The sequence below is a fragment of the Callorhinus ursinus genome, unplaced genomic scaffold (genome assembly GCF_003265705.2).
Source record: "Callorhinus ursinus isolate GAN/ISIS: 27379988/994484 unplaced genomic scaffold, GSC_fseal_2.0 scaffold4, whole genome shotgun sequence".
Lineage (NCBI taxonomy): Eukaryota > Metazoa > Chordata > Mammalia > Carnivora > Otariidae > Callorhinus > Callorhinus ursinus.
Window position 1 is genome coordinate 117,130,343 of NW_027397066.1, and position 14,538 is coordinate 117,144,880.

A 14,538-nucleotide genomic window follows, 5' to 3' on the forward strand; every position below is an offset into this window, starting at 1 on the left:
TGAAGTGGCATCTGGGCACAGCCTTTAGCAAAGGCACTGAAATGCGGCACCACCGCTGCAGGACTTTCTAGTCAGGAGAGATCTGCCTTTTTCATCGTGAATTCTTTTGTTTTTCCCTGTGGTCAGCTGCTACAAAAATGCCTTCAGTCGAGATTAAACAGGCCGAGGAGTGTTATTCCCTGCGTCAGCCAGGCACGCTTCTCTAAATCCAGTGTTCAGCAGGTACAGTTTAAAAAATTAAAAAAAAAAAAAAAAAGTCCGGGGGCTGTTGACAGAGGGGCACAGGCTGTTCGTCCCCTGGGAACAAGAGCAGGGGTCCGAGGAGCGCAGACCCGGTTCCCCCAGCGGCGCGGGGGGCAGCCCTTTCTTTCTGCCTGTCCTCACCCTTGCCCCGCTCCTCCCCTTTCCCGGCTGCACACGGGCTGCTGTCTCCATTGTTCCCTTCAGCCCGGCAGCCAGCGTGCGGCCAGGCCCAGCGCTCGCCCGGCAGCCAGCAACTTCCTCTGAAGCTGCAGCGCGTCCTCACGAGCAGCTGCTCCGGGCTGTGGGCCGGCCCGCTCTGCAGCCAAGCGTCCGGATAGCCCGAGCGCCAGGGAGCCAACAGCCTGCTCTCGGCAGCGGCCCGTTCTCCCTGGGAAGAAGGGGGAGCAGCCCTTCGCCCCTCTTCCGCGGGCCCGACAGACAGTGGTTTCTCCGGTTAATAGGAAGGTGCCTTCTCTGTCACCTGCAGCTGCCCTTGCCCTGCGGCCGAAGGGGGGGTGGGGAGGGGTCCTAGGCCCCCCTCGGAGGGGGTGCGGGGAGGGGGGCATTCGCCCGAGGAACCCAGGCTTCTGGTGGGCATCCCAGCTGACAGCAGTTCTCGGGAACATGCACAGAGACGGGGGCGGGAAACCTGCCCTGGCCTCAGCCAGCATGAGGCAACAAGACTCTCGATGTGGCTTTAAAGAAAATACCACTGGAAATCCAAACAAGGCTAACTTAACCTCTGTCAGGAGAGCAGTGTGTGGGCAAGAGAGCGAGAGCCGAGGATCTGCCCATGCCCCGCCTTGGAGCTGTGGGTTCATTTTGGGGCCTCAGTGATCTTTCAGGCTTGGCTACAAGTATGACTCTGATCCAAAATTAGGCTTTGAATGTGTAACACAAGGCTCCCCGCCCCACCTACCGCCTCTCTCTGCCCTCTGCCGTTTCTTCGAGCCTGGCTCTGCGCCAGATCTGGCCCTTCTCACTCCTGGGGGAAGGGCGCACGGCAGGGTTCTGCATGCACCCAGGGCTCTAGGGTGGGTGGGTGGGTGGGGGGGCACGGCCCGACGTAGGGAAGAAAGGGAAGACTGATAGCCTTGGGAAGGGCACCCTAGCCTCCAGTCCCCCACGCCATCGCGCCAAAGCTGGGAAGACCACGCAGGTGGGAGGGCAGACGTGCCACATCGGCGGCCCACGTGGCTTCTGCCCACCTGTGTCTTGCAGCTCGGGCTCCTAATGGGCCTCGGGCAGCAAGCGAGCCAAGCCGGGCCGGGCCGGGCCAGCTGCTCTGTCGTGCCCAAGAGCAGCCTCGTAGGTGAGGAGCAGCTGGGAGTCTGCCGTTGAAAAGGAGCTGCTCATTTTCCAGGGCAATTTCCCAGGGATGCCGGCCCTAGCAGAAGCCGCTCAAGTGGGGCAGACAGGGAGCATCGTGGAGAGGGTTCCTTCTTTCTGTCTGAGCGTCAGCAGCCGTCATGTTGGGGCTCCCCTTGGCAGATTTCATTGTTTCCCTGTTTAAAAATCTCAGGAGGACCCTCTTTGCAGAGTGGTAGCGGGCAGGGGATACTTCCTTGCAAGGAACTGTAATAGCAACCTGTGCCGGCCAAGGGCGCGCCAAGGGCACACGGAGACCCGAGGTCATCAATGAATGTGTGTAAACCACGGAGTTCATGCCTCATCAACTGTAGCTTTTCTGTGTTTCCGCATCAGTCTCTGATGGTCTTGGCAATTTAATTCCCCTTCCAAAAAGAAAGACCAGTTTAAAGTGCTCTTTTGGTGTTCAACCCATGCTTTCCCTTCTGATTCTTAAGCCTGCATACACTTTAGAAGCACATACAAAGCAAATGCATGACTCTAATAGCATCACGACGCGGCTATTTCGGCCTGAATATTACCTGTGCAGCTTGACTGGCTCCTCCACTTAGAGCAGTCTGGAGGTCCCAGTGACTCAGTAATGTGATTTTTGGCAGGTTTTTCTTCGGGCTTGCAATGAGGAACAGGCTTAACAAGCAAACAGACGTGTCTGGGTTCTCGCGTTGCCGCAACCCTTACTTGAGAGCATCGGGGATGAGTGTGTGGCCTCAGAGGGCCCCGCTCCCCCGAGAAGGAGTGTGCAGACAGACCCCTCCGCCCTGCTGTACCAGCAAGGAGGAAAAGAGACGCAGAAGAACAGCCATTGAACGAAGTTCAGCCTTCGGGATTATCCAAAATGAAGTTGAGAGGGACAGGCTCCAGATTTTGAGACGAAAGACTTAGATTATTTTCACAACTCTGCCCCTAATTATCCGTGTGGACTTGGCAATCCACTCGCTTCTCCTGGTTTAAGTTTTCTCATTAGTAAGGAAACGCATTTTGTGGGTGAAAAGTAACCTAGTAGGAACATTAACGGCCTTGTGCGCTCCTTGTGCGTGCTTTTGCTTATCTATTATTTAAAGGAAAATTGAGGTCCAGCCACTGAAGTGGGTTTCATGGAACACCATTCACTGATATGTGAAGAAATGCAAACACTTTTTCAGGGCAGAAGATCATCTTTTTGTTTAAAAAAGATATTTTCTGTAATGTTTAGACCATCAGATGGGGGTTTATTTTACTACCTAAAGGGAGGCATGAGTCTTTCAGGCTCCTTCTAGCATCTCCCAGGGCTTTACAAAGATGTTCATGACACGCTGAGAGCAAGGGATCATGTATCACTCTTTCCACCAACAGATGGAGAAACTGAAGCATAAAGAGGTGAAGCAAGGTCACTGAGGGAGCAGGTGATGGACTGGCTTCTGGTCTCTTGATCCAAACCCTGCTCCACTTTGTCTCTCTCGTAAACAGCTATCGATAACTTCATTTCCAGGCCCAACACGGCAAACGAGGCCCCACGGTGTGCAAAGCATTTGTGTGCAAACGGGATCTCCAACTATCCTGGGCAGAACACAGAGCCCTGAACAGAAGTAGAGGGAAAGAAACAATCGTTACCACGGGAGGCAGAACCTCCATCAAAGGCCAGTCTCACAGCGACAGGGCAGAAACAAGGAAGTAATGAGTGGGAAGCTCATTATCATCCATCAACCTACCACTAACATATCAAGATCATCCAAACCTAATGGCAAGACCTCCTAAACATTTACTTTATTTAAAAACCTGCCTTTGACACTATACTTCTACATCGAGATTTTCCTTCCTTAATAGCAGAACTGTGCCGAGAAACAGCCTGATGACAAAATATGAAAATTTCAGGCTAATGTTCATGTGTTGTGAGAATGCATATCATCATGTATTAGCCAACCAAATGCTCAGGTTGACTGCACATTTCTATTTAAAATTTAAGGTTGTGACCCATTTTCTTTTTACATCCTGTATACTCAAACACACACCTTACTGTTTCAGGTTTTCAGCCTGGCTCTGCCACTCACTAGCTTTGCAATGAAGAGCTTTAGGGAAAGCTCTGAGCCTCAGTTTCCTCCATTGTAAATGAAGCGATCATGACAATCTCACTTTTTTTTTTTTGCTAAGGCAAATTGACTTCATGTTTATAAAAGTATTGAGCACAACTCCCAGTTCACAGAGAGTGCTTAGTAAATGCTATTTCCTTCTTCTTCATCTTTGAATATATTCCTTATAAAGCGTTTTAATTGTTGGAAGTCCTTTCCTATATATTGCACTTAATTCAGATGGTTAAGGAACATGTAGTGATCCCTTTCAAATATATGAAAAAACTCGATCTCTGAGAGGTTAAGTGATTTGCTTAACAAATTGCTTAACAGCAAATTGGTGCAGGGCTAGAAGCCTGGCACCTAGTCCTGTGATCTTTCCAGAAACTTCTGTCTGTTGTAGCCATTGCCTCCACGCGAATGAAAGCAGCTGGTGTATGGTCCACCCCAAACCAATTCCAGATCTTCGGTGCCTCCTCCCGGCCCTCCCTTCCCTGAAGCCCCGGCTCCAATCCCATGTCACTCCTCAGGAACTTCCCTCTTCCTCCACCTGGGGCTGGATGTTCAGGGACTAATAATCTACGAGGCATATGAGTTGAAATAAATTGGGAGGGAATGTTCTTTTAAATCAAAGAGTTGGATTAGATACCACCGTACACATTATGTTGTTAAATATCTACAGCATGATAAAATCATCCCAAATGTCACCAATCCCTGGGGGATTTATTAATAATTAAGCATTTTTAGTTCACTTAGGAATGCAGATTCCATTTAACAAGAGAACATACACTAAATATGTCCATTATATTGCAGCTTGCAACAGAATATGTTAGAGATCGCAGCTGGGTTTCTCCAGGACAGATGACAAAGTTAATGCAGGGATCAGTCTTTTCTAAAGGCAGCATGTAAGAGCCAAAAGTAGCATCCTGGATTGGTTTATAGGGTTTGTGTTTATTAGAAGTGTTTATTAGAACGACTAATAATGGAAGAAAGCCGACTTGGCAAGGGTTGGGGGAGAGCCAGGAGAAGCCCAAAGGAAATGGGATGATCTCGCAGAATATAGGGCAAAGCAGAGATCCAGGGCCTGCAGTGGCGTGAATCATCTACCCCCCACACTGTCATTGTTCAGGTTTTTAAGGACCGGAATAGGCAAAAAAGGTATCCTTCTATATGTTCCACTTAATGGGAAGGCCATTTACGTTTTTATTTAGCTTACTCCCAAAAGATACATGGCCCTGGTCCACACACACACACACACACACACACACACACACACACACACACACTTTTCTTTCAAAGACAGTTTCCTTTATTTGTTTTGCTTTTAAAAGATATGTGATTCTCTTTTCTTTTTCTTCTCTATTTCCTGGGCAAAGTCAGAATACTAAATATCTTGAAAGAAAAAAAGGGAAGCTTGCAAATAGGTTGCCAATCTTCTTTGTGTCTTTCAGAGATTAACTGGGTTTTTTTTTTTTTTCCCTAGGCCCACCAAAGACGGTCCCTTTTGAAGATGATCAAGGGGGAGAGAGAGAGAGAGACAGAAACAGAGAGAGAATGAGAGAGAGAGAGGTGAGATCTGGGGAAATTGGTTGATCCAGCCTTTAGTCCTGGGGCTCTTCTAACTAGCTTCGCAATGTGTGATCTTTGGGCATGTTATTTAAACTTTTTCTCTAGGCTCCTTTTCCTACCAATAGGAGTTTTCATTATCTAGAAAACCCTACCAGCCTTAACGTACCCGAAATCTAGGCTTGAAGCAGGGAGGAGCCTCCCTCTCAACGATACCTGAAGAATTTTGCAAACCTTTAGCGGAAAAGGATTGTGGATTTTTCCACGTCCTTGTTTCCTGTATTGAGCTACATGCAAATCGTGCTGCTTCTTTACTCCCTCACTTAAAGCACCTGCCAACCTAATAAAAGAGCCATAAATTTAGTCATAAGGGCCCCAACAAAGAAGGATCCTCTCCTGACCAAGGGAGGTCACTGGGACAGGCTGTCCCCAGGAAGTAGAAACCACAGGGAAGATTGCTGTCACGTCTCTTGTAACCAACCCGGGTGCCGAAGGACTCAGCAAAGCTGAGAAGCAGCAGGACTTAATATGGACAGCGGACTTGGCTTGCTTTGCAGCCCCTTCACCTTCATCCTGACGTCACGAAGTTTCAAGATGCAGCTAGGGGGCTTCTGGGCTGAAAAAGGTGTGTGTTTGTCTACAGGAATCGTTCCCCAAGAGTCTCTAAAACCACTACTTCCTGTTGTTGGATATAGGGTCCAGGCAGGTGGACTGTTGAATAGAGATTCCCATCCAACTTTCAGGAAAGAATGGACATGGACAGAGAGGAATGTGAGCAGGAATGGGGGAGAGAGCAGGGAGGGCACAGGATGCTATTTATCATAGAGCTAGCAGCCTTGGGGGAAGCAGAGGAGGAGGGGCTGAGTTTCAAAACAAGTTGTGGACTTAGAGACTGTAAAAATGGTGGAGAAAAGATGACTTAAAGGTTTTCTTTTGCCACTAGTTTTCTCCTGCTAATAACCAGCTTGTCCCCAAATGCCAACGGTGTGTATCCTATTCCACCATTTATAGTAGCAGATGGTAAGGTTTCACATTTTCCGTCACGCACACACACACACACACACACACACACACACACATCCCATCACCACAGACCTGATAGTCCAAGGAATTACTTTGGCTCTCTCTCTTTAAAAAAATCTAAAAAGCTCTTTGGGTATTGTCAAGGCTAATCAATCAGAATTATGCTTATAACCAAGGGGAACCCATGGTTCATAAGTTGCCTATGATAGGGACTGAAATAGGGCATGGCCTTGCTCTCCAGCAGACGAAAAAATATATGTGTACATGCGTGTGTGGTGGGGGTTGTTACCTGGTTTAGCTGCTGTTAATGTCCCAGTCTTCCGGCTCCTGGCCAAGAAAAGCATGTTTAAAATTTCTAGGGCTCTAAGCATAATCACAGATTTTCCACGCTTATAGGGATCCTAACCGATTCACTGCACAGATGATTAAATTGGGGCCCTGAGAAGTTAGTCAGATTAAGAACGGGTCACCCAGCTGGTTAGCCACAGACCCAGAGAAGAAACATGGGCCTCTAGGCTCCTTGTCCTGTGCTCTTTCTATGCAGGGCAGATTCTAGAAGATCTGTTTTGCAGAATTTCCTTTCCACTTTGTAGTCATATGATGGGTTTATTATGCAAAGTCTTTACCAGTCATGCTCTCCCCAGCACTCTCCGCTCCTGCCCGCACCTGCACCTCGCGGGCCGCACATCTGCGTGGGGATGGGGCCGGAGCACTCTGCTCCCACAGGACACTTGTTCTTTTGCATTAAGCCCTTTTTCTTTGTCCTGAGGTTAATTCCCCCTTTCCTGGCCTCGATTTCTTTTTTATCTCTGTCTACTCACTTATAGTAGTTTGTATACCAACACTTCTATACGTTACCTTTAAATGAGGGAGATACAAAATAGAGCTAAGTGCAACCCACGGTACCTAAAAGATAATCTAAGATTGTGTAACATTTCTTATGTTCTCCCTTTGTGATCATGTGATGGGTGGGACTTTTGAGTCATATCAGTATCAAATCTCTCCTTCTGGAAATGAGCTTAAGTGACTTGCCCAAGAACAGTAGGCAGAGCTGGAAACAAAACAGTCCCCACAGGGTCACTGACTTTTCTTCTTTCCATTATCCACCACACCGACCTGCCCAAATCGCATTTTACATCCTCTCTTCACTCTTGTCCAGCCCCTGGTGGAGATACTCACGGGCAAGAAGCGGACGTGCCACGGGAACAGACAGGATATGAAGAGGACAGACCGAAGCCTAAACAACGAAGTCCGCCCCGTTCAACACATTGGCGCCATGCCATAATTGGGTAGCTTCATTAAAATGAAAGGAAATTAAAAATTTAGTTCTCCGGTTGTACTGGCCACCTTCCAAGTGCTGACTAGCCACAGGTAGCTAGTGGCTACCATAGTGGGCAACCCATGGAGCATTTCTCTCATCACATACACTTCTATCAGACCCTCGGCCATCAGGGACTAATAACAACATTTATGGAGCCCCACCAGAATACCCGGCACAACTGCTGGTGTTTTATGCCTATTATTTTATTAATCTTCATAAAATTCATGAAGTATTATTATTTGCATCTGACAGAGGAAAGAACTGGTACTAAACATTCTTAATAATCTGCCCTTTGTGTTCAGTAGTAAATGGCAGAAATATGAGCAGGGGCCGGTTAATGGCAAACTATCATATGAACTCCAGTTTCCTGTGAGGAGCCTGACATTTATTAAGCACCTACTACTAGGTGCCGGGCAGTGTTCTCATAAGTAACATACATAAATGGCAGGGACTAACCATTCCTTCCAATTCCAATCCTTGTTTGCAGGGCCAGTTGCTCTTTCTAGACGGGCTCTCTCTGAGAGCCAGCTGTCAGATGTCTCTGCTCAGAAGGATCAGCTCCACTTCACCTTGTGGTGGGCCAGCAAGGTCTGTTGCTTTCTTGGCCAAACTGTCATCACTAGAGGTCATCACAAAAGTCATGCTCGGGCAGATCTTGAAAGAAGATTTGGCTTTGGCCTACTCCTTGGAGTTGTCCCACCTTAGCTCATCACAGGTCAACTTTAAGAGCATGCTATTGACATTCCTTTCTTGACATTTGGTTGGCCCAGTTAGAGATCCCTTCAGTCCTGGTGAGCTGGCTGCATTCCAGGCATGTTAGTGAATCTGCCTTATCCCTTAATATGTAGCAGGTCTAGTAGGTGAACCTCATGAGCTGGCTCAAGAAGTTGGGTGTGATATTTGTGGTGGTGGTCTATAGATTGTTTTAGTCTGGTCTAGAATGAAGTGCCATACAGATACCATACTCCACCTGCCAGCCTCATTAAGATAGCCTGAATATTTTTTCGCTTACATTTCTACTTCTTTGATACTTTTAGAGCATTACTGCTATCTGAGAAGCAAAATCCAATGGAGGTTTTCTCTTTTACTTTTCCGGTGAAATTCTTTTGACTACCAATGGGATTTCATTGCATGGGTTAGCATTTAATCCTAATCAGCTCTTTGACTTTTCACACCCTTAGCAGTATTATAACTCTGCAATATGGTTCAAAATCCTTTGAAGACTGTTTCAGGTAGGGTAGCTTAGCAGTCACCATATCACTTCGTAAATGGCTTTCAGAGAGAGTGGCCTCTGAGTTGTCACGTTGGAAGTACCTTCCTAACACCGGGAAACGTAGGTTTCTTGATGTACTCTGGAACAAATGCCCAACCCAGTCAAACTATTAGTGGTGTAGACTGGCTGTGGGGAATATTTTCAAATAAGTGGCAGAATCTTTATGGAATTCCACTGAGTTTCTGTAGTCAGATCAATAATAGGCCATGGGTAAGTCAACTCACATTATCAAAGACTCTTGTAAACTTGGTGGATACGTGCACTTCCTCTCCATGAGGTACCACGAACACCACAGGAAAGTCACTCCCACCACACCACTCTAGCCCAAACACACAACTGTCTTTCAAGGGGTACAACTGAACTTATTGTGCAATTGTTGATTTGCTAGGACACTGACATGAATTTTGCTACAATAGAAAAGTGTGGCAAGTTCACAAGAGCTGTCTTACCATTCTTATATTTTTTTTTTCCTCATAGAAAAGAATGGTGAACTTGAAATCCTGCTGTATGTCCTTGGCACTCCACATCATGAAGAAAGGTAAATACAGCTATCTAAGTAGCTTCTTATATTTCAACTTGACAATTTCCTCAGGTGCAGGCCCGTGACTACAATTCATGATTCCAGTTCCAGCTTCCTTGTTGGAATAATTTCATATTTTTTAACTTAAACTGGCATGGATACTCCAAGACAGAGTACATTCCCTCTCGTGGAGGGACTCAAGTACAAGGTGATTGGCTATTTAGAGGGAGTATTGTGAAGGGGATTTAAAAACTGGTTGGGTGGCCAGACTAAATTACCCAATGGAAACCTGACAGACTATGATTTGGCATGTTCCCTAGTCTGCAAATTTCTATATCCAGAATGTTCTACTCTTTAAACACATCACGCTTTTTTCGTCTCAGGGTCTTTGCCCACACTGTGTTTCTTCCTGGAATATCAACACATGGCTAGAGTGAGTATGTTGAACAATTTATTGTTCAGATGTTGATTTAAATGTTTTCTTCTTAGAAAAGTCATTACTAATCCCCCTATCTAGGCAGGCACACCATGTTATTCTCTATCTCTGAATCCATTTAAATTTTCCCCCAGAATGTACGCAGTTGTGAGTCTACTTGGAATTGTTTGTGGGTTGATTGCCAGTAGACTCATAAGGAGGGATCCATGTCTGTTTTATTCATTAACATATATCTGTGCTTAGTATAGAATAGACATTTAAACAATTGTTGAATGTGTGACTGAATGAATAAATATTAAAATCAGATTAAATTTATTTATAGAATCTAAGCTGCAGAATTTTTGAGCTGGCAGACATGTTTAGAGGCACTCCACTCCGTCGTTTATCAGCGAAACATAAATACCCTCAGTTTCTTCTTTCCTTTGCCCTGTAAGACTGGTAGCTATGTAAACTTCTAAGCACTATAGAATAGCTATTTTTGATTAGGTTACACACTGGGACTTGTGTACCGTCCAATCAGAAATCCCAGCAAAAGAAAAAAAAAAAGCATTGTGTTTGTTTGTTAAACAATATCCAGGGCTTGGAGGATACTGATAGTCTACCAGTTCCTTCCCAGTTCATATGAAAGCACCTTATCATCCTTCGGACTCCACATACCTCCAGCTTGTCTGACCGGTGTGGGTGGATCCTTGAAGTCTTCCTCTGCTCCTGTGGGTGGACAAGGACCCTGCCCATCTGACTCGTGGTCACCATGGTGACCTCTCCAGGTGGGGGCTGGTCACACTAAGTATGATAGGACCAAAGTAGAAGGCACCAGTGACCAGACGCATCAGGAACGAAGAGGGAGGAAAGCAGGGTCCTGAAAATAGAAATCACGTCAAAAAATAGATGACGAGTTGATAATGCCTTGAGGCCTTTGTTCGGGAACACTCCGGCACTATAAAGGGAAGAATGACAGCACCATATTCTTCTGTGAAGCATGACTTGGTTTTTCTTCAAGAGTTCTTCCCAAAGAAGGCCTTGTGGGATGTGGCTAACTCTGTTTTCCATTTTTATCTAGATTTGTTCTTTAACGCAAATGTTATTCTTTTTCCAAGGATTGCTGTATCATCACATTAACAATAAGACACACAAACTTGACAAAAATTCCCTGGAAACAGTAAGTGTGGGACTGGCATATTTTTGTCCGAGGTATTCCTTTTTTGTTCTCAACTCAAAGCAGTTCCAGCAGTTGTGTATGCTGTATCATTTGTTCACCTTAAATAAGTACTTGTGAATCTAAAAATATAGCAGAAATAAAACTTTCTGAAAAAAATAAAAAACTGAAACTTAGAATCACACCAAAAATAAGAAATGGAGTTTTAAGGGATCAGGATGGCTTTCAAGAGGTGGCGGTTTCCTGGCAAGCCAACGCTGCTAGGGCCCTCCATCTAGGGAGCGGAAGGGTTTGTACAAAACAGCCTCAGACCTCTGAACGGTAGAGATGCCCAGTCAGATATTGGGATTTGCTTAGACTTCACCAAATGATGAGTTCACTATACTCACTGGCAGATATTTCATGACAGAACAGGATCTCAAGTTGCATTTGGTCAGCTCAAGACTATTACCTAGTAAATCATTGTAACTCATTCTGCTGAAATGAAACGTGCGATTCCTAACGATGACTAACAGTGGAAAAGTATGAGACCCCCTACTAGGCAGACTGAGGCACAAGACTGAGTCTGCCACTTAGGGGCACGGCCTCAGCCACACATTTCTGTCTATAGATAACTGACAGAAATGACCAGGAGACTTCAGGAAGAAGCAAAGTGACCTGACCACGGGAACTTTCATAGTTCCATGAAGTAGCCCGGTTCCACACCCCTCAGGACATGGTAACCTGTCTTTTCCCACCCGACCTACAGGCTACTCAGCAGCGGGCTTCTGACATGAAGAGTGAAAGATCTGACACAGATTCCTTTTCTGTGCTCACATTCCCCCCACAACACGCTACAACCAGCACAGCAGAACAGACACCCTCACAATAAGACCAAAAAGCAGCCACGGTGCTGGCGATTTTATACCTGGGCCAAGTGCCAGAACCGGCCGTGGGGAGGAGGGGCAGGGAGGGGAGGGAATGCCCTACCCTCAACCCTTCTCAAAAACAAAGGTTAGGGCTACTAGTAACTCAGTCCTGCTGGGAGACCCTAGCTTGAGCTTTCCCCCCAGATCCTTTGGAGGCGACGGGGCCTTCCGATGAGGTGAACAAGGGGCTTTTAGACTCAGACATGTCTATGGAACTGTATTCACAGAAGTGAAGAGGCAGGACCCTCACTACTGGCCCCACCTTAGCCAATGGCAACCCTATGGCTCTCCTGAATGTTGCTGAATTAGTCATCTAGTACTAATTCATCTAATACAACATCTCTACCCTTCAAATAAGCCTAAATTTTTATTTATTTTATCTCACACAGTTTTTCTGTGTGTCAGGAATTCAGGGATGGTTTAACTGTGTGGTTTTGGTTCAGGGTCTCCCATGTGGCCAAGATGTGAGCCAAGACTGCGGTCATCTGAAGGCTTGATTGGGGTGAGAGGATCTACCTCATCCAAGATGATGCCCTCACAGGGCTGGCAAGCTGGTGCTGGCTGATGGCAAGAGGCCTGTTCCTTGCTACATGGAGCACTCCATATAGCTGCTTGAGTATTCTCATGACATAGTGGTCAGCTTTCCCCACAGTGAGTGATAGAAGAGAGAGCCAAGTAGAAGTCACAATGTGCTTTCTGTGCTAGCCTTGGAAGTCACACACTGTGATTTTATAATACTCACTTGGGTTACACAAGTCAGCTCTGTTTAACATGGGAGGAGACTACACCAGGACATGACTATCAGGAGGCAAGGTTTGGGGGACATCTTGATAGCTGCCTATTGGCCGTACCACTGCCCATGGGAATTGGTCCACCCGTTGACCGAGCTTCTCCCAAGAGCTATACAATTCTGATGCTCATGGGAATGCCCAAGTGTCCTTTTAGAGAAGGGTCAACAGCTCCTGACCTCCCACCTGCCTCAGGCAGGGGGTGGCTGCGTGCCACACCCTAGCCACCACACTTCTGCTTGGGTAGCAGCACACATGTGGTCGGCACTAAGGAGTCACCAAGGCACCAATGAGCCCGGCACACACCACGGCTTAGAATGCAACTTTAAAGCAAGACCTATCCCTAAAGAACCTTCCAGCTGGAGTATCGCTCTAAAATGGGCATCGGGTGGCCCCAAAGAGTTTGCAAGCCTATTTAAGTGTCTGAATTATACCTGTGAGGCTCTGAGGAGAATGTGCCCTCACTGGATTTCTGCTCTTTTCCTGGAGGGGAAATAAGCTTTGCTGACTCAGATGGGAGTAGAGAAGCTAATTGTTAGCAGTTGCTGGGTTCACCTTTGCTGAATGCCTGTGGAAATTCCAGTGAACTTCCATTATATTCTGCAAGACAATCTAACCTAATTTCAACTGTAAAATGGAAAATTTTTAATTTACTGAAGAGATAGTCCATGATAGGCAGTTTATGTACACTATCTCCATTAGTCTTCACAGAAACCCTGTGAGGTAAGAATCAGACCAACACTTTTAGAGGAGCAAACTGAAGCTCAGGGACCTTAAATGACCTGCCCAGTTTCACAGCTAGCAAAATGAGGGATCCAGGATTCCAGCCTGGGTGTGTTCTGATCCAAAAACCCATGTGATCTGCTCTCTCAGGACTCTCTGAAGGAGGAGGGGGCATAAAACCAGTGAGAATGTATATCCAGGGAGAGGAAGAAGAGAACCTAAGGTTAGCCACAGCCCAGCCTCAGGGGCAGGAGGAGGGCCTGCGGCGGCGGACACAGAGAGACCCATGGCATCTTCCGCTAGAAGTGGCCAGCCGGAAGACGTTCCCTTGGCTCTCCTCTTCCAACCCTTCTCCTGTCTAGCAATAATGACGCCAGATCTGTCTCAAGGGCAGCAAACTGTGCATCTCCCTCACCCTCCAAGGAGAGTCAGGTTGTTAGTAATAATAGTTACTGTAGCCAGGCCTCCTGCTAAGTTAAGTACCACTTAAAAAAAAAATCCTCGCAACATTCCTATGAGGTAAGTATTATTGCCGCATTTTATAGCTAGGGAGATGGAAGATTGGGGAGTTTAGGAACAGCCCCAAGGTCACAAAGCCCCAGGTGTTAATGCTCACGTTTCAACCCAGTCCTCTGACTTTAGGGCCATCAGGAATCTTAACATCATGTTCTACTAGACAGAGGTTGGGGGTCGTACGACCGCGTGGCCGGTTCATCGCCGCGTGAACTGACAGCGCCAGCCCCCAACGCAGGAGGGGCAGGGTCTGTCGGCTCCTATCCGAAGGAGGCCTGCTGATGGCGCCAGCCGGGCCGAGGCACCCACAGGGGACCTTCCTGCTCCGGGGCTCGGCCGGACCCCGTTGGTGGGGACCTGGCCCCGCGGGCAGGTCGTGCCTCCAGGCGCTTGCCTGGGCAGTCCCCTAGTCGGAAGCCAGCCCCACGGCTCGGCGGGACAGAGTTTGGTGTGGTGCACTGAGGCTCCGAAGCCCGGGATGGCTGAGCCAGGGAGGGAGGCGGCCAGGCTTTGGCGAGCGGGGGCACCGCGGCGCGTGGAGCTCCGCACCCAGATCACCATTTTCCTCCCAGTGGTCGGTTCGCTCCTTTGGCGGGAGCCAGGGCCCCGGGGCGAGGCGGGGGGAGGGAAGAGAGGGGGCGCCCTGCTCCCGGGT